The 22,490-nt window shown below is 45.9% G+C and overlaps 1 protein-coding gene across 4 annotated transcripts in view; it reads right to left on the bottom strand.

Moving 5' to 3' along the window:
• The window catches only part of LOC308339389 (uncharacterized protein), a 115,386-nt gene that overhangs the window by 30,083 nt on the left and 62,813 nt on the right, over positions 1-22,490 (bottom strand). The window contains exons 1-2 of one of the 4 annotated variants that reach the window (XR_013966505.1): positions 17,457-17,637; positions 14,521-14,645 (exon numbers count right to left, since the gene is read on the bottom strand). The exons of 1 other annotated variant lie outside the window; for it this stretch is intronic. The gene's annotated coding sequence lies outside the window, so the exon portion shown is untranslated. Of the gene's footprint in view, positions 1-1,048; positions 1,319-14,520; positions 14,646-17,456; positions 17,638-22,490 lie in introns of those variants that run through there. 2 more of the 4 variants (XR_013966506.1, XR_013966507.1) reach the window with 2 other exon arrangements.

Below are 22,490 nucleotides of genomic sequence, written 5' to 3' on the forward strand. Positions count from 1 at the left end.
CTTTTGGGTCTGTGCCTACCGAGCAATACTTAATTCCAGAGTATTCCAACCTGACCAAAAAGAAAAGCAAAAAACAAGCACCGAGCCCCGCATTTTAAAGGAAAAATGGAGGCAAGTGGGGAGCTTCTCCATCGGTTGAATTCTTGGGGTGCCAACATTTCTTTCTGAGTTTATAAGAAAGGCATAGATCCTACTATGTGTCATCGCTGCGAATTTAACCCCTCCGGTAAGCCAAACTTAAACGCATCAAATCCCACAAGTAACGACTCATAGAATTATTAAGATACTAAAAAAACAGTGATGGGAACTAACAGATTAACTCAGCAACTGACTCAAATTATTGTGTGGTTTAAGAAGGCAGCTTCAAGAAGTCTTGAAAAATACATTCGGCTTGGGGGAGGCAAGACTGGTCAGCAGAAGTTAAAACTCAGTCTTGAGCCAGTTAAAAAGCTGAATCCTTTTAGCGCCCCTTTACCTCTCCTGCAAGCACACGTGGGTCCGACTCCAGGAGAGACAAACAACAACGCCAGCCGCACACCTTCTGTTCCCGGGGGGAAATGAGTTTCTCGCCTGGGAGAACGCTCTGAGGCCGCCTGCTCCACCAGGTAACACCAAGGGCGAGAAGACTGCGGCACAGGCTCAAGCTGGCGCGGCCGCCCTCCCCCCAGGACTAGAGCCGGACCCAAGGCGCTGCGACGCCCGCCAGGCACTCCCGCTCTGAGGCTCTGGATCCCGGGGGGGCACAGGGCCCGCGAGGGAGTCTGCTTCCAACTTTCTCGTCCTGGCTTTCACCTCCTCGGACTCCAGCCCAACAACCTGCGAGAGTCTCCCATTCATAACCGCCCCCGCTCGGGCCCGGGCCCGGGCGGCCCGGTGCCCAGAGGCCTGATGACACTCCGCGGGGGCAAAGAGGACACCCTTCCCGGCAGTTGACTCCACGGAAAGGAGGCCGCGGAGCCCCGGAGTCTCCGGCGAGTCCCGGCCCACGGCGCCCGTTAACGACCTGGGCACGTGCACGGCGCGCGGGCCGCGGACCCCAGAAGCCTACCGGCTGCCCGGGAAGGTCGCGCCGCCTGGCCGCGTAGGTCCGCTCGCGCCCCGCTCCCTCCGGCCGCCCCCAGAGCGACGGTTGTGGGGCTGACGCTCACCGCCGCGCCAGTTGGCCACGCGTGCTGCTCTGGCTCCGCCGCGGGCTCTCGGCTCTGCCTCCGCCGCCAGGGCGGCCGCTCAACACCCACGTCGGCAGCCGGCCGGCCCTCCGCTCCGCCCTCCCGCGCGGGAGCGCAAAGGGCGAAGGCCCCCGGGACCGGAGCACCCCTTCGGCCGGGGGCGGGCAGCGCGGGGCCGGCGCGTGGGAAGCGGAAGTCCGCCGCTGAGGCGGCGCGCTCGGCCCCGCGCAGGCCACGGGACCCCCGGCCCGCGTGCCCACGAACTGGAGGACCTGGAGGACAGGGAGCCCGGGCCATCCCCGGGTTGCTTCCCTTCCTCCAGGTTCCCGGAGGACTCCTGAGAGGCTCGACCCCAGCTGGAACTCAACCCCCAGCGGGGGTTGGGGGGGTTGGGAGGACCCGCTGAAGTCTTTGGGCTGGTGAACCGTGCTGGGACTCAAGGCCTCTATTTTATATTTGACTACAGAAGTACCGGAGACGTGGTGATGAAAAATATATTCGCTTACTGCCAGGAAAAAAAACCCCCACAAAACAAACGTTTCCTAGTCTGCCTCCCGCAAGGTCACACCCACCGATGAAAACTGGCTCTAAATCGGGCTTCTCTGATCTTTCAGTTCCTAATGAGTTATAGGCTACTTCTGTGGCTCTCTGGCATTTTATTAAAAAGCACTATTCAAAGAATCTTGTATACGGGGAGTAAAGGAATTTTCTCCAGTTCGCTAAGACAGAGAGCTAACACCTACTCAATTGGAAAGCTCTTAGTCTGTTCCTGACAGCTAGCTGCTTCATGTAACTCAGTCGTGGCCTTCGGATTTCTTTGGCTCAGTGTTCATGCATTTATTTTCATTTTCTATACTGCATTTTCTTCCTTAAACTGTGCTATCTTTTCCTTTTACAATTTGTTTTTGCCCTGTTTGATTGCGGTGTTGGATGACTGACAATATCACTTAAGTGATGGGGGGAGGGGAGACTTAAATATCCCCCGTGACTTGTGTTAGTGCAAGTGCTTAACTTGAACGTACAACTGAACAGATTTTCCAGAGGTAGGAGGCGCTGTGAGGGCATCAGAGCTCCTGGTAAATGGGGGCACTCATAAAAACAGCACAAACTGACTTTTCATAAAATCAGCACTTTGTTTTTTTTAAAGGTTTTAATTATATATTTGACACAGAGAGAGAGATCACAAGTAGGCAGAGAGACAGGCAGAGAGAGAGAGAGGAGGAAGCAGGCTCCCTGCTGAGCAGAGAGTTGGATGTGGGACTCTATCCCAGGACCCTGAGACCATGACCTGAGCCAAAGGCAGAGGCTTAACCCACTGAGCCACCCAGGTTCCCAAAATCAGCACTTTAGAAGTCAAGTTTCTGAAACTCAATTACAGAAACACGCCAGGGAGTTTGAAATACTTGCCCAAGGTGACTTGTGACCTAACTGGTGGGAAGCAGACTCAGGAGCAGAACCTACCATTACAACATTCTAGAGGACTCCAGGACTTTCAGTATCCCCTGGTCCAGTGGCTTTAGCAAGCTAGAAACTTGAGACTCAAAGGAAACCTCATTAAGGACAGATCCAGTACAGATTGGAAAGCGCACAGGAGTTGGAGCCAGGATGCTTGTGTAAAAATCTGGGTGACCTTTAGTGAACCATTTAACCTTTTCAAACCCCAGCCTTCACGCAACTGCATCACGGCCTCTGATCTCCGTGATCCTGCTGGGGCAATCCACCACGTGGGCCACTGCCGCTCCAGGAGCCAGCTGGGGCCATCCACCGTCGTGAGGGCAGGCACTACTCCAGGTCACTGTTGCGCCCTCACCGGGTGGCCAGCCAACCTTGTTCTTTGTGTTGTCTCCCTTGAGTCCCTTCTCCTACTCTCACAAAAGCTGCTCCAGACTCTCAGCACTCCTGCTACATTTCTTTTTTCCCTCACATTTCCTCAACAACCTTAGCCTCAGTTTATGTGTAAACTCACAAATAACCAGGAAACATTTGTGCAAATTTGAACCCCCAATTAGCAAAGTTACCTTTTTTGCAAAAACCCTCATCCATTTGCCTCTGTCCTGTTGTCTTGCTTGCTGTATCCTGGTGCTTCACACCCTGCCTGGCACCAGTGAGGTTGGTGAAGGATGGGCGACTCAGAGGCCAAGTCACTTGCCCAAAGTTATATAAGTACTAATGAAAGAGCTGGAACTCCGCAGAGTTCTGTTCAAGTCTGAAGTTCATGGCCCTAACTTCCCAGAAGCTTCCTTTTAAAAGCAAGAGAGTTGCAGGAACCAGTTCTTTCTCCTGAAATAGACCTCCCTTCACATTTTATAAATTCACCTTGGCAGCTTAAACTCCCTCACAGGAGTGGCTCTTTGTTATTGTTGCATTAGGAATAGAGAAATATAACATGTTGAAAAGCTTAACACCTCACAGAAGCTCAGAGAACTCATTGGAAAATCACCTTCTTGGTGATTTTCCACTCAAACTTTGTTCTGAGGGTAATTCCCCAGGCATCTGATGGCCTGGAGAACAGGACTTTACAGAGTCCTGCATTACTTCCATCAGTATAGGTAGCTTAACCCAATGGCATTTCAGATCTGGGTTCCAAACAGCAAGCGAGTCAATGCACTGACCCGTGTGCTCCAGGAAGTTGCTTGCTACACTTGGGACTACGCAATCCAGGGACATTAGTATAGCCGACTATCTGATGAAGGGGCAGATGTGATGTAGGTCAAAGGTGGGGGGACAGAGTGGCTAACATGAAAAAGCGAGACTTTGCTACTTCGACAGTATTTCACAATGCACTAGGGAATGATACAAAAATGGGGATATAATTTCATCACTTGGAGCATTTTAGCCCTAATACCATGTGGATGTGCCTTAACAAAGTGTTAATTGGAGTTGTAAATAACTCAAAAACTTAAATCATCTCTGATTCAGTACTTTTAATTAATGAGAAAGAAGAAAAAAATGTTTTGATCACACAACTCCCATTGAATATTGTGGACTCTTGATGTAACCTTTATTGGAAACTCTCTCAAATCGTTTTTGGAATCAGGTAGAGTTTGTATTTGAAATAAGCATGGATTTGGATTTTTGTCACCAGTGTGGAATAAGGGAGTATTTTGTATCCCATTAAAGAGTTGTTAAGACAATGTTTTAAAGGGGGTTGTTTGGGGCACCTAGTTGGCTTAGTCGTTAAGCATCTGCCTTTGAGGGGCTCAGTGGGTTAAAGCCTCTGCTTCGTTCGGCTCAGGTCATGGCCCCGGGGTCCTGGGATCAAGCCCTGCATCGAGCCTTGCATCAGGCTCTCTGCTCAGTGGGGCTCCTGCTTCTCCCTCTCTCTATGCCTGCCTCTCTGCCTACTTGTGATCTCTGTCAAAGAAATAAAAATCTAAAAAAAAAAAAAAAAAAAAAAAAAGGCATCTGCCTTTGGCTAGGGTCATGATCCCAGGATCCTGGGATTGAGCCCCACATCAGGCTCCCTGCTTAGCAGGAGGCCTGCTTCTCCCTCTGCCCCTTCCCCTGCTTGTACTCCCTCTCAAACTGTCTCTCTCTCTGTCAATTAAATAAATAAAATCTTTTTTAAAAAATAAAAATAAAGGAGGTCATTTTCTTTTGTCTTTTCCTTAACAACTTTTTAATGGTACGAGCAAGAAAAAAAAAAAAATGAGCTGAGCTGTATATTTCATAAGCCTTAGATTTGAATTTATAATATACATATATTTTTAAAGACATCATTTATAGTAGCAAAGACTTAGGAAAAATGCCTGAAAATGGATAAAATTTAATGGATCATCAACAAAAGGAAATACTATGACATAATTTTTAAAATCATTTTCTTAAATCATATACTTTAGGGTTGTTTGGCTGCAAATAACAGGATGCACAACTCTTAATATATTTATTTTGAATATAAAGAGAAATCTAGAAATAGGAATTTCCAGGGTTGGTTAATTTAACAGCCCAAAAGTATCTGGGTCAACTTCTCTCTGATTCTCTTGACTTTTCCCTCATGATCACCAAGTGGCTGCCACAGCTCTATCACATCCTCACATGTAACATCTAAGGCCAGGAAGGAAGAATTCTCCATATCTTTTTCATCACACACACAAAAATCTTTCCCAGAAGTCCCCTGGCAAGCTTCCCCCTGTATTCCACTAGCCCAGAACTTGAGTTTCATGCTTGCCCAAACATAAACACTGGGAAAAGAATGGAGTTATATTTGGTTTAGAATAGGGGTCAGCAAACTTCTGAAAAGGACCAACCAGCTAGTAACTATTTTAGTAAATATTTTGCAGGGCATGCAATCTTTGTCATACCTACTCAGCTCTGCTGTTCTAAAAACAAAAGCAGCCATAGACATGGTAAAGAGACAAGTATGGTTGTGTTCCTATAAAACTTTTATCTATGGGGCACCTGGGTGGCTCAGTGGGTTAAAGCCTCTGCCTTCGGCTCAGGTCATGATCCCAGGGTCCTGGGATCGAGCCCCACACGTCGGGCTCTCGGCTCAACGGGAAGCCTGCTTCCCTTTCTCTCTCTCTGCCTGCCTCTCTGCCTACTTGTGATCTCTCTCTGTGCAATACATAAATAAAATCTTAAAAAAAAAAAAAAAACTTTCATCTAGGAGCATTGAAATTTGAATTTCATATAATTTTTACCTGTTACAAAATATTATTTGATTTTTATTTTTTCAGACTTTTAAAACTGTTAAAGAAAAAAAAAATTTTTTTTGTATGGTTCATGACCCTACAAAAAGAAATGGCAGGCCATGGGGTGCTTGGGTGGCTCAGCCGGTTAAGCATCTGCCTTCAGCTCAGGTCATGATCCCAGAGTCCTGGGATCCCTCTCCCTCTGCCGCTCCCTGCCACTTGTGCACGCTTGCACTCTCTCTCTCTCTCTCTCTCTCTCTCAAAGAAATGAATAAAAAAATCTTTTGAAAGAAAGAAAAGGAAGGAAGAAAGGGGAAGGGAAGAAAAGGGAAAGAAAAAAGAGAAGAGAAAGAAAAAAGAGAAGAAAAAAAAAGAAAAATGGCAGGCCAGATCTGGCTAGCAGGTTGTGATTTGCCAACCCCTGGTTTTGACCAATGATGACTTACCCCCTTGGGACTGTAGGAGATGCCTACCTTTCCTGAGACATCACCACTGCAGACCTGGAGAGGGCTCAGGGGGAAGCAGGGTTTTGTTAGGTAATCAGGAATGTCCCCCACAGCATATTAAGCATAGGGTAAGATTCTTAAGGATATAATCATTTTTTAAAAAGCAGATTGCATGACAACTTCATGAAAGACATGCAGGCAACGTGTTACGGCAGCTCAGAGAGCAAATGCATCCTAGTTGTGTGGTCAGGAGATTCTTCAGAGAAGGGGATGCATTTGAGTGGAGCTCTTACTGTCTAAAATAGTTACTAGACAAATTCCATTTATGGAGTGCTTATGACCAAGCTTTGTGCACTTTCCCATTTCGTACTCACAACATCCTTGGCTGACCAGAGCCAAGGGCAGAGGCGGGAAACCCATTAGGAGACACAGCAAGCAACTGGTGAGAAATCATATGGCTTGGACCAGGGCCAGGGGTGGAGGAGGTGAGACATGGGAAGGAAATCTGAACACTCTTAAGTTAAGACAGAGCAGAATTTGCTGATAAAATCGCACATGGGATGGAGAGGGAAAGGAAAAAAGGTCTTTCTGAATTCAAAAGTACTACCTGGAATATTTACTTGAATGGAACACAGATATCTTTAGTAGACCGCACTGAGCTCTCTCAGAAGAGCTCTACAAAGACACTAATGTTTGAAGAAGTATGAAGGAGAGAGATGGAAATACTAATTGATAAAAATAAGAATCAAAACAGGTACCTCTAGAAAGTTCTTGAGAAGGAAATGAGTCTTGAGGATGAGACAATGTAGGTCTAATGAAGAGACAGGGAAACAGTATTTCAGATGAAGAGGCTCTAGAGAGGGCAAAACGCACATGGGTAAGGACAAGAGGTCTATCGGTAAAATCGTAAGCAGGGGTAGCAGAAAGGGCATTTCGTAATAGAGAGACACCTGATGTACGAAAAGCCTATGATCAGGAACGTTACTTACTGTAAGAGGTTAAGTGTTAGAAGCTACCACAGGAATGGGAGAGATGAAGCTTTGTTTCTGTGCTGAAGGACAGAATAGACCAGTGAGTTAGGGTGGATGCAAAGGTAAAGAAGCACAATAAAATTAAGACCTAAAAGAGACCCAAGGAATGAAAAGAATAACCGGGCAGTACTTGGTAGTCTGGATGGAGGTGGTGGGGGGCAGGTATGTGGGAAAAGTAGCAACTAACCCCCAGTTCAAACTGCAATTAACTGGTAGTGGTTGGTTGCTTGATACAGGAAACACAAGACAAATTCTGAGTTTTTCAGGTGTTCTTTTTCCAAGTTACATCCCTTCTGCTCTAGAACCCTAACACACAAATACATACAATGACATCCCTTACCCACCTTGCTGAATCCAAATAATTTTCAATTAAAAAGAAAAAACTAAACAGATTTTTAAAATATTATACAAAAATATTCATCTTTACGTGGATACTTCAATTAGAATTTCTGCATGGAATCCAAATGGGATAATAGGAAGAGAAAGTATATTTTAGGGAACCAACTATCCGTAATGAATAAGGGAATTGGAAAAGGTGAAAGGTCTTTAAAAATATTTACCACAAAAAGAAAGAAAGGTGACATCACCACAGACCATAGAATCTTCTGATAGAAAAGAAGACCAAATAACATGTCCTCGGTATGCAAGGGCCAGGTGGGAAATACAGTCGGAGCTAGTAGAGACAAGGAGCCCCAGCACTCAAGAAGCCAGCATCTCTGCGATCCTAACTTATATTTGGATGAAGGAACAAAAAATATCAAATGAGTTGTTAGGAGGAAAAGAAATCACGATCTGGGGGCGCCTGGGTGGCTCAGTGGGTTGGGCCTCTGCCTTCGGCTCAGGTCATGATCTCAGAGTCCTGGGATCGAGCCCTGCATCAGGCTCTCTGCCCGGCAGGAGCCTGCTTTCCCTTCTTTCTCTGCCTGCTTGTGATCTCTCCCTCTTTGCCAAATAAACAAATAAAATCTTTAAAAAAAAAAAAAGGAAAAAAAAAAAAAAAAGAAAAAAAGAAAGAAAAAAAAATAAATAAAAAATAAAAAAAAAAAGAAAGAAAGAAAACAAGAAAGAAAGAAATCACGATCTAAAAACAGAGAGAGACACGTTAACAATGTTGAATAACTAAGAAGAAAGCAAAACCAAAGAATATTTAATTTTTAATTTCAGATTTTCTAAAGCAAGGAAAGCATGAGTAGACTACACCACACATGGCACAACATGGCACACGGCACGACAAAGGAGGTGTACTATATGTGAAAATATTTGGAGAGAATGGAAACTAGAGTGTAAGCCTAAGATTATCATGAACAAGAAATGAAGAGGTCAAGTCCTCTCACACATTTTGGACCACTGAACAAATAATTGCCACTTCAACCCCATCCTTTCATTGACAAAACAGAAACCAACAAGTAACAACACCGGTCAAAATGATATTAACCACATTTCCAAACATTCCTTCCAGACCAGTTCAAGATTCAAGAACTTTAGAAGTACACGTGTAAATACCAATTCATAATAAAATAAACACTTCATTTTTCTAAGCTCCCAAGAGCTGTGTTCCATGTTGCGGGACTATGTCATGGTGGGTGATTCTGCTCAAATGGATGATAAAGGCAGAGAGAGGAGTAATTTCATTTTATTGAAGACTAGCACTAGAAAACTGAAGGTAGTACAATATTAGAAACTAAGAGCCTTGGAGACAGACAGACCTGGATTTGATTCCAGCCTGTCCTTTCTATTAACTGCATTATTACCTGAATTATCCAAGCCTTGATTTCCACTTTAAAGAAGGGGAATATCAACATCATCTACTTTGTATGGCCGGAGTAAGAATTGGAACTACTTATGCCCTTACCAACTAGTACAAAAGAAGTACCAAATAAAAAGCAGCTATCTCATTAACTCATCTATGGCTTAAGCTCCATTTTTTTTTAAGATTTTATTTATTTGATAGAGACACAGTGAGAGAGGGACCACAAGCAGGGGGAGTGGGAGAGAGAGGAGCAGACTTCCCGCTGAGCAGGGAGCCCAATGTGGGGCTGGATCCCAGGACCCCAGGAGCACGACCCAAGCAGATGGCACACTTAACAACTAAGCCACCCAGGTGCCCCATTAAGCTCAATTTTTATTTCTATCAGCATTCCAGCAGTAGAAAGCAGTATAAAACTGGGGTTCTTCCAAATCCTTAAAACCCTAAAGTACTCTGTATATGATTGAGGCTCCTCAAAAGACATCTGATGTATTAATATTATTCTTCAGCAGGGGCGCCTGGGTGGTTCAGTGGGTTGAAGCCTCCGCCTTCAGTTCAGGTCATGATCCCAGGGTCCTGGGATCGAGCCCCACGTCAGGCTCTCAGCTCAGCAGGGAGCCTGCTTCCTCCTCTCTTGGCCTGCCTCTCTGCCTACTTGTGATCTCTCTCTCTGTGTCAAATAAATAAATAAAATCTTTTAAAAAAAATTATTCTTCAGCATTATGTAATTATTTACATACAGTTATTTTAAAAGATTTGTATCCTAACTAATGAGCTTGACACTTCTCTCTCAGGTACAGACTATATTCCATTAAAGACTTCTTCATTCTGAAATTAAAATCTCAAATTTCACAGTTGTGGAAAATGCTACACTTATAAAGGGGGTGTGTAGGCACCTGGGTGACTTGGTTGGGCAACCGCCTTCAGCTCAAATCATGATCCCAGGGTCCTGGGTTCAAGTCCCAAGTCGGGTTCCCCCTGCTCTGCAGGGACCCTGCTTCTCCTCCTCCCTCTGCCTGCCACTCCCCCTGCCTGTGCTCGCGTGCGCGCGCACTCACTCTCTCTCAAGTAAATAAACTCTTTAAGAATAACTAAATAAAAAATTAAAAAATAAAGGGGGGTTTTACTTAAAAAACAAATCTCTGATTCAAATGACTAAGCCTCAACATGATACCATGAGATATCACTCTTGGATACCAGCTCACCCATGGAGTTTCTTTCTTTTCTGGCAAAAGGCAATCTGCCTTTCTCAAATCAAAGATTTATCTCCACAAAAGTAACCAAACTTTCTGCCAATTCCACATAATTCCACTATTCCCTAAGCCCATTTCCACAACTACAAAACAGAGTTAATAGCAGGTAGTTATTTCAGTGTTGTTTAATGATTAAATAAAATAATATACACGAAGTACCTAGTGACAGATAAAGCAATTTAAAAAAAAAAAGTTAGCTTGGGAAGCCTGGGTGGCTCAGTCGGTTAAGTGTCTGCCTTCAGCTCAGGTCACGATGCCGGGGTCCTGGGATTGAGTCTCACATCGGGCTCCCTGTTCAGCGGGGAGCCTGCTTCTCCCTCTGCCTGCTCTGCCTGCTGCTCCCCCTGCTTCTGCTATCTCTCTGACAAATAAATAAACAAAATCTTTTTTAAAAATTAGCTCTTTTATTATTTACTGAAATATTTCAATTCCTTAAAAAAATTTTTTTAAGATTCTATTTATTTGTCAGAGAAAAAGAGCACAAGCATGGGGACTGGCAGGTAGAGGGAGAATCAGGCTCCCTGCTGAGCAAGGACGTGGGTAGGACTCGATCCCAGGACCCTGGGATCATAACCTGAACTGAAGGCAGATGCTTAACTAACTGAGCCACCCACCCAGGTGTCCTGAAAATTCCAATCCTTTAAAAATTATTTCCCAATTTACTCCTATCCTGCCCATTCCCCAAGAATTACTAGAGCTGGGGAGCCTGGGTGGCTCAGTGGGTTAAAGCCTCTGCCTTCAGCTCGGGTCATGGTCCCAGGGTCCTGGGATCGAGCCCCGAGTCGGGCTCTCTGCTCCGCGGGGAGCCTGCTTCCTCCTCTCTCTCTGCCTGCCTCTCTGCCTACTTGTGATCTCTGTCAAATAAATACATAAAATCTTTAAAAATAAATAAATAAAAAGTTTCAGAAATAAACCCACACTTACAGGGTCAATTACTCCACCACAAAAGCAGCAGCCATATGCAATGGTGGAAAAGACAGTCTCCTCTATAAATGGTATTGGGAAAACTGGACAGCTACATGCAAAAGAATGAAACTGTTTTTCACCATACACAAAAATAAACTCAAAATGGATTGAAGACCTAAATGTGGGATCTGAAACCATAAAACTGCTAGACGAAAACATAGGCAGTAAAACTTCTGGCACTGGCCTAGCAACCTTTTTCTAGATAGGTCTCTAAAGTGAGGGAAACAAAAGCAAACTATTGGGACTACACTAAAATAAAACGCTTCTGCATAGTGAATGAAACCATCAACAAAACAAAAAGACAACCTACTGAATGGGAGGGGATATTTCCAAATGATGCATCAGGAGACGATATTTGCAAATGATGCATCTGACCAGGGGTTAATATTCAAAATATATAAGGAACTTCTGTAAGTCAACACCAAAAAACAACAACAATAACAACAAATACCTAAACATTCTGATTTAAAAATGGGCAGATGACCTGAATAGACATTTTTCCAAAGAAGACATCCAGATGGCCAGGAGAATCATGAATTTTGGCACGAGAGGATAAACGTCAATGGTCTAGGTCACATTGAGAAGCTAGGCTAGTTAAGGCATACAGCAACAAAGTCAAAGCAGGGAGCGGGTTATAGTTGTCAAAAATCTACTGTATTTAAAAAAAGAAAGAAAGAAAGAAAGAAAGAAAGAAAGAAAGAAAGAAAGAAAGAAAGACCTACTGTATTTTAAAGGGAGACCAAGGTTCCTCATGAAGGAATTTAACTTTTGAGCTCCACACTGCCTCACTTCAACATTATACAATGACCTATCTTCTTCAAATCCTCCCCCATCCTAGCTGCTTGGAATTTCTGGAATTTCTCCTACACTAGCAGACAGGCAGTGCCAGCTTCCCAGCATTTTATAGCAGACAAACTGGACCAGAAACCCACTGGATGGGGGAGGTCTATTTCAAAGAAAAGGAGGGACACGGAAAAGAACATGTGTATACTACAACGAGATCACCTCAGTCCACGATGGCCCAATGTCCCAATCCGGACAGCTGGCAGCAGAGGCTTGAGATTAACCTCCACCCCCAGGAGTGCTGTTGCCCATTATGGAGTTTTAAAACAAAGACAACAACAGTACCGGTCAAGGAACCACGGAACCAACATCCTAGCCCTGTCTGGACACCATCTAGCTGCACAGTCATGGGCAAATGCACTCAGCCTCTCAGGATGTCCTTTATAATACACAGTGAGCATCAGAGCCAGAGTCCTCTGCAGGCCCTCCTAGCTCCACACTGGGAGACTGCCGCCCCTCCAAAGTGGGGCTATGGCTTCCTGTTTGCATGCCATGCACCTCCCAGTAGAAGTTCTCAGGTCACTAACACAAGCCTCCCCTGCCAGCCAAGGAGTCCCTCACCTCTCACCCCTCACCTGCCAGGTCCACCTGGCATGGAGCACTGCCAAGGAGCCTGTTGTCCCCCAAAGTCAGATGCTGCAGGGCCATGCTACATCAGTGAGGGGTGACCCTCTGAGACCAGGGCAGGAAGAAATCCCAACTAGTTATCAGGAGAATTAAATGCCATACGTAGACGGGCCCAAAACATGGTAATGTTTTAAAAAAGCATGCCCCCCAAATGCCTTATACACCAGACTCCCAACAATACAACTGCAATCTGTATCTTTAAAATTTACTGTAAAGCACATAAGTCACACCCAAATACCTGTCCACACAGAAATGCCTTTCCAGGAAAAAGAAAATTCTATCACAACAGATTCTACGTCTTTGGCAGACTGACTGACAGACATTTAGTTCCAAAAGCTGAGAATCTCTCCTGTGGTTAAAGACCACCCTATGGTAGAGACAAAAACTGAGCCCAGAGCATTCCCAGGACTGTTAAGAGGGTGCCGGAGGCAGGCAAATGGGTCCACCATTCCCACGGTCAGGGTCATCCCAATGTGGCCTGGGGGTTGGCATGGGGGTGGGAGTGGTACATGGGGCCATTGGCTGGACCATGGGTTACCAGCGGCAGCTGGTATGGGACTGACCCAAGGCCTTCAGCAGGCAAGAAGCCAGTGGATACCTAGGCCACCCTTAGTTCCCCCTCCTCCTGGGCCAGGACACTCCTGTGGTCTCTAAACTGGGAGCTGGTGCCTGTACTTCTTATCAGTCTGTAATGCACTGCCTATAGCCTTTCTCAATTAGCCTACCTCCATCGACCTTTGGTTCAGGAGAAAATACTTTGTTCTCTAAACTGTAACTTCTTTTTCACAGTTAAGGGAATGATGGCAGGACGAGGGTGGCCCTGTGGCTGCACCTGATCTGTTGACCCGGGAGGTCCCACTGGATAAGAGGACAACAGGCAACTCACCCCTCTGGCCTCTCCACTCCCAGGGGCCGAGGCCCTTATAAGAGTCAGTGTAAGAACCTGGCGATTCACAGACCTATACCCCTGGGGCTGATAATGCATCATGTTAATAAAAAAATAAAAAAATTTTTTTAAAAAGGGAATCAGTGTAAGGGGCAAGGGTAAACCAGGGTTCTCATTTGGGAAATAGGAGCATTCCAGCACTCCTCTGGCGCTAAAATAACACAGGAACCTAGAGAACCAAGTCACCACGCACACACTTCCAATTACTGCCCTCAGGCTGAGTAAAGGTGATATTTCTAAAGAGTGGCCTGTGTGTGTTGCAAGCACTGCCCAGGAGTATTTACCTGTGCCTTTTGAGGCCACAGTCTGCCCTGGGGCTCAGCCCCTGTCCAGCCCACCCTTCCCTGGCAAATCCTAGGGCCTCTCTTTTCTTTTTAGGCCTTTAGAAACCATCAAATATCAACCTCAGTTACCAAAGACATTTCCAAAGAGTGTCCTCCTTTCTTTCCTTGGCAGCAATAAGGACAGTAAGTAGGACTTCCCTGGAGAGACGGCATAGTATGATTCTGGACTACAAGGGCTCTGAAGACTGCCAGGCTTGGTGTAAAATCCCACGTCACCTGCACATCCCAGGTGTGTGACAATGGACAAAGGACTTCAACTCTGAGCTGTGAGGTTTTCCAGCTGTGAACTGAGGACATTCCCACCCTGCACCCTGACTCAAAGTTTTATTGTAAGGGAACTGCTCTACCTTCTGCTGTTCTTAGAAGACGATAGTACACTTCGATTACATGGATTCCCTCCAAAGAGAAAGCATGTTGCTTCTGGGAGTGACAAAAGTAATATTTTCACCACCCCTTCACTGGATCCCACTTGTAGCAGGTACTCCAAGACTAGAGGATGGGTTTCCCCTGGAATTACCTGCAGCCCCCGCTGTGAGGTCAATGGCAGCTTGGATGGCAGGACTGGACTTCATGTTGGCCCACTCCTCTGCTGGTCTCTGTGGAAGGCAACTCTCCGGAGCTTATGACGGGTGTCTCATATCCCTGAAAGGAGACCAGAGCTCACCATCAGTGAAGCCTCTGCAGCCTTTCTCTAGAACTGCTGCCTGGTTACTGGGACCTCAACCTCCGGGAGCTGGGAGATCAGTTCTCCCTTTTGCAAAAAAAAAAAAAAAAAAAAAAAAAGAAAGAAAAGAAAAAGGCAGTCAAGGTATCAGTGCAGCTTAGCAACTGGCCTGCCTTCTACTCGCCCACCATCTCCCCATGAAAAACTCACAAGTCAAAAACCTTCCCTGAGTTATCAGAGTTACAGCCACTCATAGGGAGCATTTCAACCAACCCTTCTGAAAATCTTACAAGTGAATGCCAAATACCACAGACACCCAAGTCATATCAAACTAGTTTTTCAGAGGCCTAAGTGGAACTGTCAGGCAACTAAGCTCAGTTCTAAATTCAGACAGCAACCTGAGTTGAGTCCCTCTTAGGAGGTCACAAAACAGCAGGTCTGGAAAGTAATGGATTAGGTGTTCTGCTAAGTGACATATGCGTGGGTCTGAATTCCTGATCTTCCACCAGCAGGATGAGCCCTCGGGCCCCTTAAGCTGGAGGTCCCCCCGAATCAAAGGTGAATAATAGAATTATCATAATATAAAGGCAATCACAAATAGCCACATGGGACAGCTGTTCTTAGAACTACAGAGCACAGCACCAAGCATTAGTAATGGTCATCAAAGGCCTCTCCAGACCTTCTCAACCATAACCGTGTACACAAAACACCTGGGGACCTTGTTAAACTACAGATTCTGATGTGCTAGGCCTCAGGTGGGACCAGAAACCTTGCCAGTCATTACAAACTCCCAGATGAGGCTGATAATGACTGGCCACCAATCACATTTTGAGAAGCAACACTGTGTCCTAAATTTGTTTGATAAGAATCACTGGGGCACCGGTAAAATATTCAGATAACCAGGTCTGTCTCCCAGTGATCTTGTTTCAGCATGGTTGGGCTAGAGCTTAAAAAGTTTGGGAAAACTAGAGTCTACTCCTCTACTGTTAGACAAAAATCAACTATCACAGAGAAATGGACTTAAAAGATACAGATTTTTTATAAAAAAAAGAAAGGTGGCTCATTAACACATAATATCAAGCTAACCAATTCAGCAACCAATTCTGTGTGGTTTTCAAACTAAGAAAGTGACTTATCCGTCAATAACAAAGAACAATTTTCATTCATCACGCTAAAGACCTTTGTGCTCCCACTCAGGCCACCTCTTGGAGGCTGGTGGGCCAGCTGGGTTATTAATGAATGCCAATGTGGACCTAAACGTGGGCGGAAAATAATTTTATCCACTAAGAAGTCTTTTTTAACCACTTGACACCTGTTGTGAGTGATCAGACACCAAGAATCTTGCTTTCCTTGCAAAAAAAAAAAAAAAAAGATTGTAAAACCAGCAACCACAAAAGCATAGTACTGGACTTGAAAAAGCAACTAAGTGAAACAGACAAGACATGGATTTTATGTTATTGATAGGACAGGAGAGGCAGTATCAATAACTATAGTTGACGAGGTTGTGGCCATCCTGTACCTAGAGAAGGCTACGAGGGTCCTAATCCAATCTCTTCCTTTTCCAGATGGAAAACCGAGGCCAGAAAGCAAGAGCTTTTCCAAGGTCATACAAGTAGTCAGGGGACTCAACTCAAGTCTTGCCTTTTGGGTCTGTGCCTACCGAGCAATACTTAATTCCAGAGTATTCCAACCTGACCAAAAAGAAAAGCAAAAAACAAGCACCGAGCCCCGCATTTTAAAGGAAAAATGGAGGCAAGTGGGGAGCTTCTCCATCGGTTGAATTCTTGGGGTGCCAACATTTCTTTCTGAGTTTATAAGAAAGGCATAGATCCTACTATGTGTCATCGCTGCGAATTTAACCCCTCCGGTAAGCCAAACTTAAACGCATCAAATCCCACAAGTAACGACTCATAGAATTATTAAGATACTAAAAAAACAGTGATGGGAACTAACAGATTAACTCAGCAACTGACTCAAATTATTGTGTGGTTTAAGAAGGCAGCTTCAAGAAGTCTTGAAAAATACATTCGGCTTGGGGGAGGCAAGACTGGTCAGCAGAAGTTAAAACTCAGTCTTGAGCCAGTTAAAAAGCTGAATCCTTTTAGCGCCCCTTTACCTCTCCTGCAAGCACACGTGGGTCCGACTCCAGGAGAGACAAACAACAACGCCAGCCGCACACCTTCTGTTCCCGGGGGGAAATGAGTTTCTCGCCTGGGAGAACGCTCTGAGGCCGCCTGCTCCACCAGGTAACACCAAGGGCGAGAAGACTGCGGCACAGGCTCAAGCTGGCGCGGCCGCCCTCCCCCCAGGACTAGAGCCGGACCCAAGGCGCTGCGACGCCCGCCAGGCACTCCCGCTCTGAGGCTCTGGATCCCGGGGGGGCACAGGGCCCGCGAGGGAGTCTGCTTCCAACTTTCTCGTCCTGGCTTTCACCTCCTCGGACTCCAGCCCAACAACCTGCGAGAGTCTCCCATTCATAACCGCCCCCGCTCGGGCCCGGGCACGGGCGGCCCGGTGCCCAGAGGCCTGATGACACTCCGCGGGGGCAAAGAGGACACCCTTCCCGGCAGTTGACTCCACGGAAAGGAGGCCGCGGAGCCCCGGAGTCTCCGGCGAGTCCCGGCCCACGGCGCCCGTTAACGACCTGGGCACGTGCACGGCGCGCGGGCCGCGGACCCCAGAAGCCTACCGGCTGCCCGGGAAGGTCGCGCCGCCTGGCCGCGTAGGTCCGCTCGCGCCCCGCTCCCTCCGGCCGCCCCCAGAGCGACGGTTGTGGGGCTGACGCTCACCGCCGCGCCAGTTGGCCACGCGTGCTGCTCTGGCTCCGCCGCGGGCTCTCGGCTCTGCCTCCGCCGCCAGGGCGGCCGCTCAACACCCACGTCGGCAGCCGGCCGGCCCTCCGCTCCGCCCTCCCGCGCGGGAGCGCAAAGGGCGAAGGCCCCCGGGACCGGAGCACCCCTTCGGCCGGGGGCGGGCAGCGCGGGGCCGGCGCGTGGGAAGCGGAAGTCCGCCGCTGAGGCGGCGCGCTCGGCCCCGCGCAGGCCACGGGACCCCCGGCCCGCGTGCCCACGAACTGGAGGACCTGGAGGACAGGGAGCCCGGGCCATCCCCGGGTTGCTTCCCTTCCTCCAGGTTCCCGGAGGACTCCTGAGAGGCTCGACCCCAGCTGGAACTCAACCCCCAGCGGGGGTTGGGGGTGTTGGGAGGACCCGCTGAAGTCTTTGGGCTGGTGAACCGTGCTGGGACTCAAGGCCTCTATTTTATATTTGACTACAGAAGTACCGGAGACGTGGTGATGAAAAATATATTCGCTTACTGCCAGGAAAAAAAACCCCCACAAAACAAACGTTTCCTAGTCTGCCTCCCGCAAGGTCACACCCACCGATGAAAACTGGCTCTAAATCGGGCTTCTCTGATCTTTCAGTTCCTAATGAGTTATAGGCTACTTCTGTGGCTCTCTGGCATTTTATTAAAAAGCACTATTCAAAGAATCTTGTATACGGGGAGTAAAGGAATTTTCTCCAGTTCGCTAAGACAGAGAGCTAACACCTACTCAATTGGAAAGCTCTTAGTCTGTTCCTGACAGCTAGCTGCTTCATGTAACTCAGTCGTGGCCTTCGGATTTCTTTGGCTCAGTGTTCATGCATTTATTTTCATTTTCTATACTGCATTTTCTTCCTTAAACTGTGCTATCTTTTCCTTTTACAATTTGTTTTTGCCCTGTTTGATTGCGGTGTTGGATGACTGACAATATCACTTAAGTGATGGGGGGAGGGGAGACTTAAATATCCCCCGTGACTTGTGTTAGTGCAAGTGCTTAACTTGAACGTACAACTGAACAGATTTTCCAGAGGTAGGAGGCGCTGTGAGGGCATCAGAGCTCCTGGTAAATGGGGGCACTCATAAAAACAGCACAAACTGACTTTTCATAAAATCAGCACTTTGTTTTTTTTAAAGGTTTTAATTATATATTTGACACAGAGAGAGAGATCACAAGTAGGCAGAGAGACAGGCAGAGAGAGAGAGAGGAGGAAGCAGGCTCCCTGCTGAGCAGAGAGTTGGATGTGGGACTCTATCCCAGGACCCTGAGACCATGACCTGAGCCAAAGGCAGAGGCTTAACCCACTGAGCCACCCAGGTTCCCAAAATCAGCACTTTAGAAGTCAAGTTTCTGAAACTCAATTACAGAAACACGCCAGGGAGTTTGAAATACTTGCCCAAGGTGACTTGTGACCTAACTGGTGGGAAGCAGACTCAGGAGCAGAACCTACCATTACAACATTCTAGAGGACTCCAGGACTTTCAGTATCCCCTGGTCCAGTGGCTTTAGCAAGCTAGAAACTTGAGACTCAAAGGAAACCTCATTAAGGACAGATCCAGTACAGATTGGAAAGCGCACAGGAGTTGGAGCCAGGATGCTTGTGTAAAAATCTGGGTGACCTTTAGTGAACCATTTAACCTTTTCAAACCCCAGCCTTCACGCAACTGCATCACGGCCTCTGATCTCCGTGATCCTGCTGGGGCAATCCACCACGTGGGCCACTGCCGCTCCAGGAGCCAGCTGGGGCCATCCACCGTCGTGAGGGCAGGCACTACTCCAGGTCACTGTTGCGCCCTCACCGGGTGGCCAGCCAACCTTGTTCTTTGTGTTGTCTCCCTTGAGTCCCTTCTCCTACTCTCACAAAAGCTGCTCCAGACTCTCAGCACTCCTGCTACATTTCTTTTTTCCCTCACATTTCCTCAACAACCTTAGCCTCAGTTTATGTGTAAACTCACAAATAACCAGGAAACATTTGTGCAAATTTGAACCCCCAATTAGCAAAGTTACCTTTTTTGCAAAAACCCTCATCCATTTGCCTCTGTCCTGTTGTCTTGCTTGCTGTATCCTGGTGCTTCACACCCTGCCTGGCACCAGTGAGGTTGGTGAAGGATGGGCGACTCAGAGGCCAAGTCACTTGCCCAAAGTTATATAAGTACTAATGAAAGAGCTGGAACTCCGCAGAGTTCTGTTCAAGTCTGAAGTTCATGGCCCTAACTTCCCAGAAGCTTCCTTTTAAAAGCAAGAGAGTTGCAGGAACCAGTTCTTTCTCCTGAAATAGACCTCCCTTCACATTTTATAAATTCACCTTGGCAGCTTAAACTCCCTCACAGGAGTGGCTCTTTGTTATTGTTGCATTAGGAATAGAGAAATATAACATGTTGAAAAGCTTAACACCTCACAGAAGCTCAGAGAACTCATTGGAAAATCACCTTCTTGGTGATTTTCCACTCAAACTTTGTTCTGAGGGTAATTCCCCAGGCATCTGATGGCCTGGAGAACAGGACTTTACAGAGTCCTGCATTACTTCCATCAGTATAGGTAGCTTAACCCAATGGCATTTCAGATCTGGGTTCCAAACAGCAAGCGAGTCAATGCACTGACCCGTGTGCTCCAGGAAGTTGCTTGCTACACTTGGGACTACGCAATCCAGGGACATTAGTATAGCCGACTATCTGATGAAGGGGCAGATGTGATGTAGGTCAAAGGTGGGGGGACAGAGTGGCTAACATGAAAAAGCGAGACTTTGCTACTTCGACAGTATTTCACAATGCACTAGGGAATGATACAAAAATGGGGATATAATTTCATCACTTGGAGCATTTTAGCCCTAATACCATGTGGATGTGCCTTAACAAAGTGTTAATTGGAGTTGTAAATAACTCAAAAACTTAAATCATCTCTGATTCAGTACTTTTAATTAATGAGAAAGAAGAAAAAAATGTTTTGATCACACAACTCCCATTGAATATTGTGGACTCTTGATGTAACCTTTATTGGAAACTCTCTCAAATCGTTTTTGGAATCAGGTAGAGTTTGTATTTGAAATAAGCATGGATTTGGATTTTTGTCACCAGTGTGGAATAAGGGAGTATTTTGTATCCCATTAAAGAGTTGTTAAGACAATGTTTTAAAGGGGGTTGTTTGGGGCACCTAGTTGGCTTAGTCGTTAAGCATCTGCCTTTGAGGGGCTCAGTGGGTTAAAGCCTCTGCTTCGTTCGGCTCAGGTCATGGCCCCGGGGTCCTGGGATCAAGCCCTGCATCGAGCCTTGCATCAGGCTCTCTGCTCAGTGGGGCTCCTGCTTCTCCCTCTCTCTATGCCTGCCTCTCTGCCTACTTGTGATCTCTGTCAAAGAAATAAAAATCTAAAAAAAAAAAAAAAAAAAAAAAAAGGCATCTGCCTTTGGCTAGGGTCATGATCCCAGGATCCTGGGATTGAGCCCCACATCAGGCTCCCTGCTTAGCAGGCCTGCTTCTCCCTCTGCCCCTTCCCCTGCTTGTACTCCCTCTCAAACTGTCTCTCTCTCTGTCAATTAAATAAATAAAATCTTTTTTAAAAAATAAAAATAAAGGAGGTCATTTTCTTTTGTCTTTTCCTTAACAACTTTTTAATGGTACGAGCAAGAAAAAAAAAAAAATGAGCTGAGCTGTATATTTCATAAGCCTTAGATTTGAATTTATAATATACATATATTTTTAAAGACATCATTTATAGTAGCAAAGACTTAGGAAAAATGCCTGAAAATGGATAAAATTTAATGGATCATCAACAAAAGGAAATACTATGACATAATTTTTAAAATCATTTTCTTAAATCATATACTTTAGGGTTGTTTGGCTGCAAATAACAGGATGCACAACTCTTAATATATTTATTTTGAATATAAAGAGAAATCTAGAAATAGGAATTTCCAGGGTTGGTTAATTTAACAGCCCAAAAGTATCTGGGTCAACTTCTCTCTGATTCTCTTGACTTTTCCCTCATGATCACCAAGTGGCTGCCACAGCTCTATCACATCCTCACATGTAACATCTAAGGCCAGGAAGGAAGAATTCTCCATATCTTTTTCATCACACACACAAAAATCTTTCCCAGAAGTCCCCTGGCAAGCTTCCCCCTGTATTCCACTAGCCCAGAACTTGAGTTTCATGCTTGCCCAAACATAAACACTGGGAAAAGAATGGAGTTATATTTGGTTTAGAATAGGGGTCAGCAAACTTCTGAAAAGGACCAACCAGCTAGTAACTATTTTAGTAAATATTTTGCAGGGCATGCAATCTTTGTCATACCTACTCAGCTCTGCTGTTCTAAACAAAAGCAGCCATAGACATGGTAAAGAGACAAGTATGGTTGTGTTCCTATAAAACTTTTATCTATGGGGCACCTGGGTGGCTCAGTGGGTTAAAGCCTCTGCCTTCGGCTCAGGTCATGATCCCAGGGTCCTGGGATCGAGCCCCACACGTCGGGCTCTCGGCTCAACGGGAAGCCTGCTTCCCTTTCTCTCTCTCTGCCTGCCTCTCTGCCTACTTGTGATCTCTCTCTGTGCAATACATAAATAAAATCTTAAAAAAAAAAAAAAAAACTTTCATCTAGGAGCATTGAAATTTGAATTTCATATAATTTTTACCTGTTACAAAATATTATTTGATTTTTATTTTTTCAGACTTTTAAAACTGTTAAAGAAAAAAAAAATTTTTTTTGTATGGTTCATGACCCTACAAAAAGAAATGGCAGGCCATGGGGTGCTTGGGTGGCTCAGCCGGTTAAGCATCTGCCTTCAGCTCAGGTCATGATCCCAGAGTCCTGGGATCCCTCTCCCTCTGCCGCTCCCTGCCACTTGTGCACGCTTGCACTCTCTCTCTCTCTCTCTCTCTCTCTCAAAGAAATGAATAAAAAAATCTTTTGAAAGAAAGAAAAGGAAGGAAGAAAGGGGAAGGGAAGAAAAGGGAAAGAAAAAAGAGAAGAGAAAGAAAAAAGAGAAGAAAAAAAAAGAAAAATGGCAGG

The sequence above is a fragment of the Martes martes genome, assembly GCF_963455335.1.
Source record: "Martes martes genome assembly, chromosome: 3".
NCBI classification, from domain to species: domain Eukaryota; kingdom Metazoa; phylum Chordata; class Mammalia; order Carnivora; family Mustelidae; genus Martes; species Martes martes.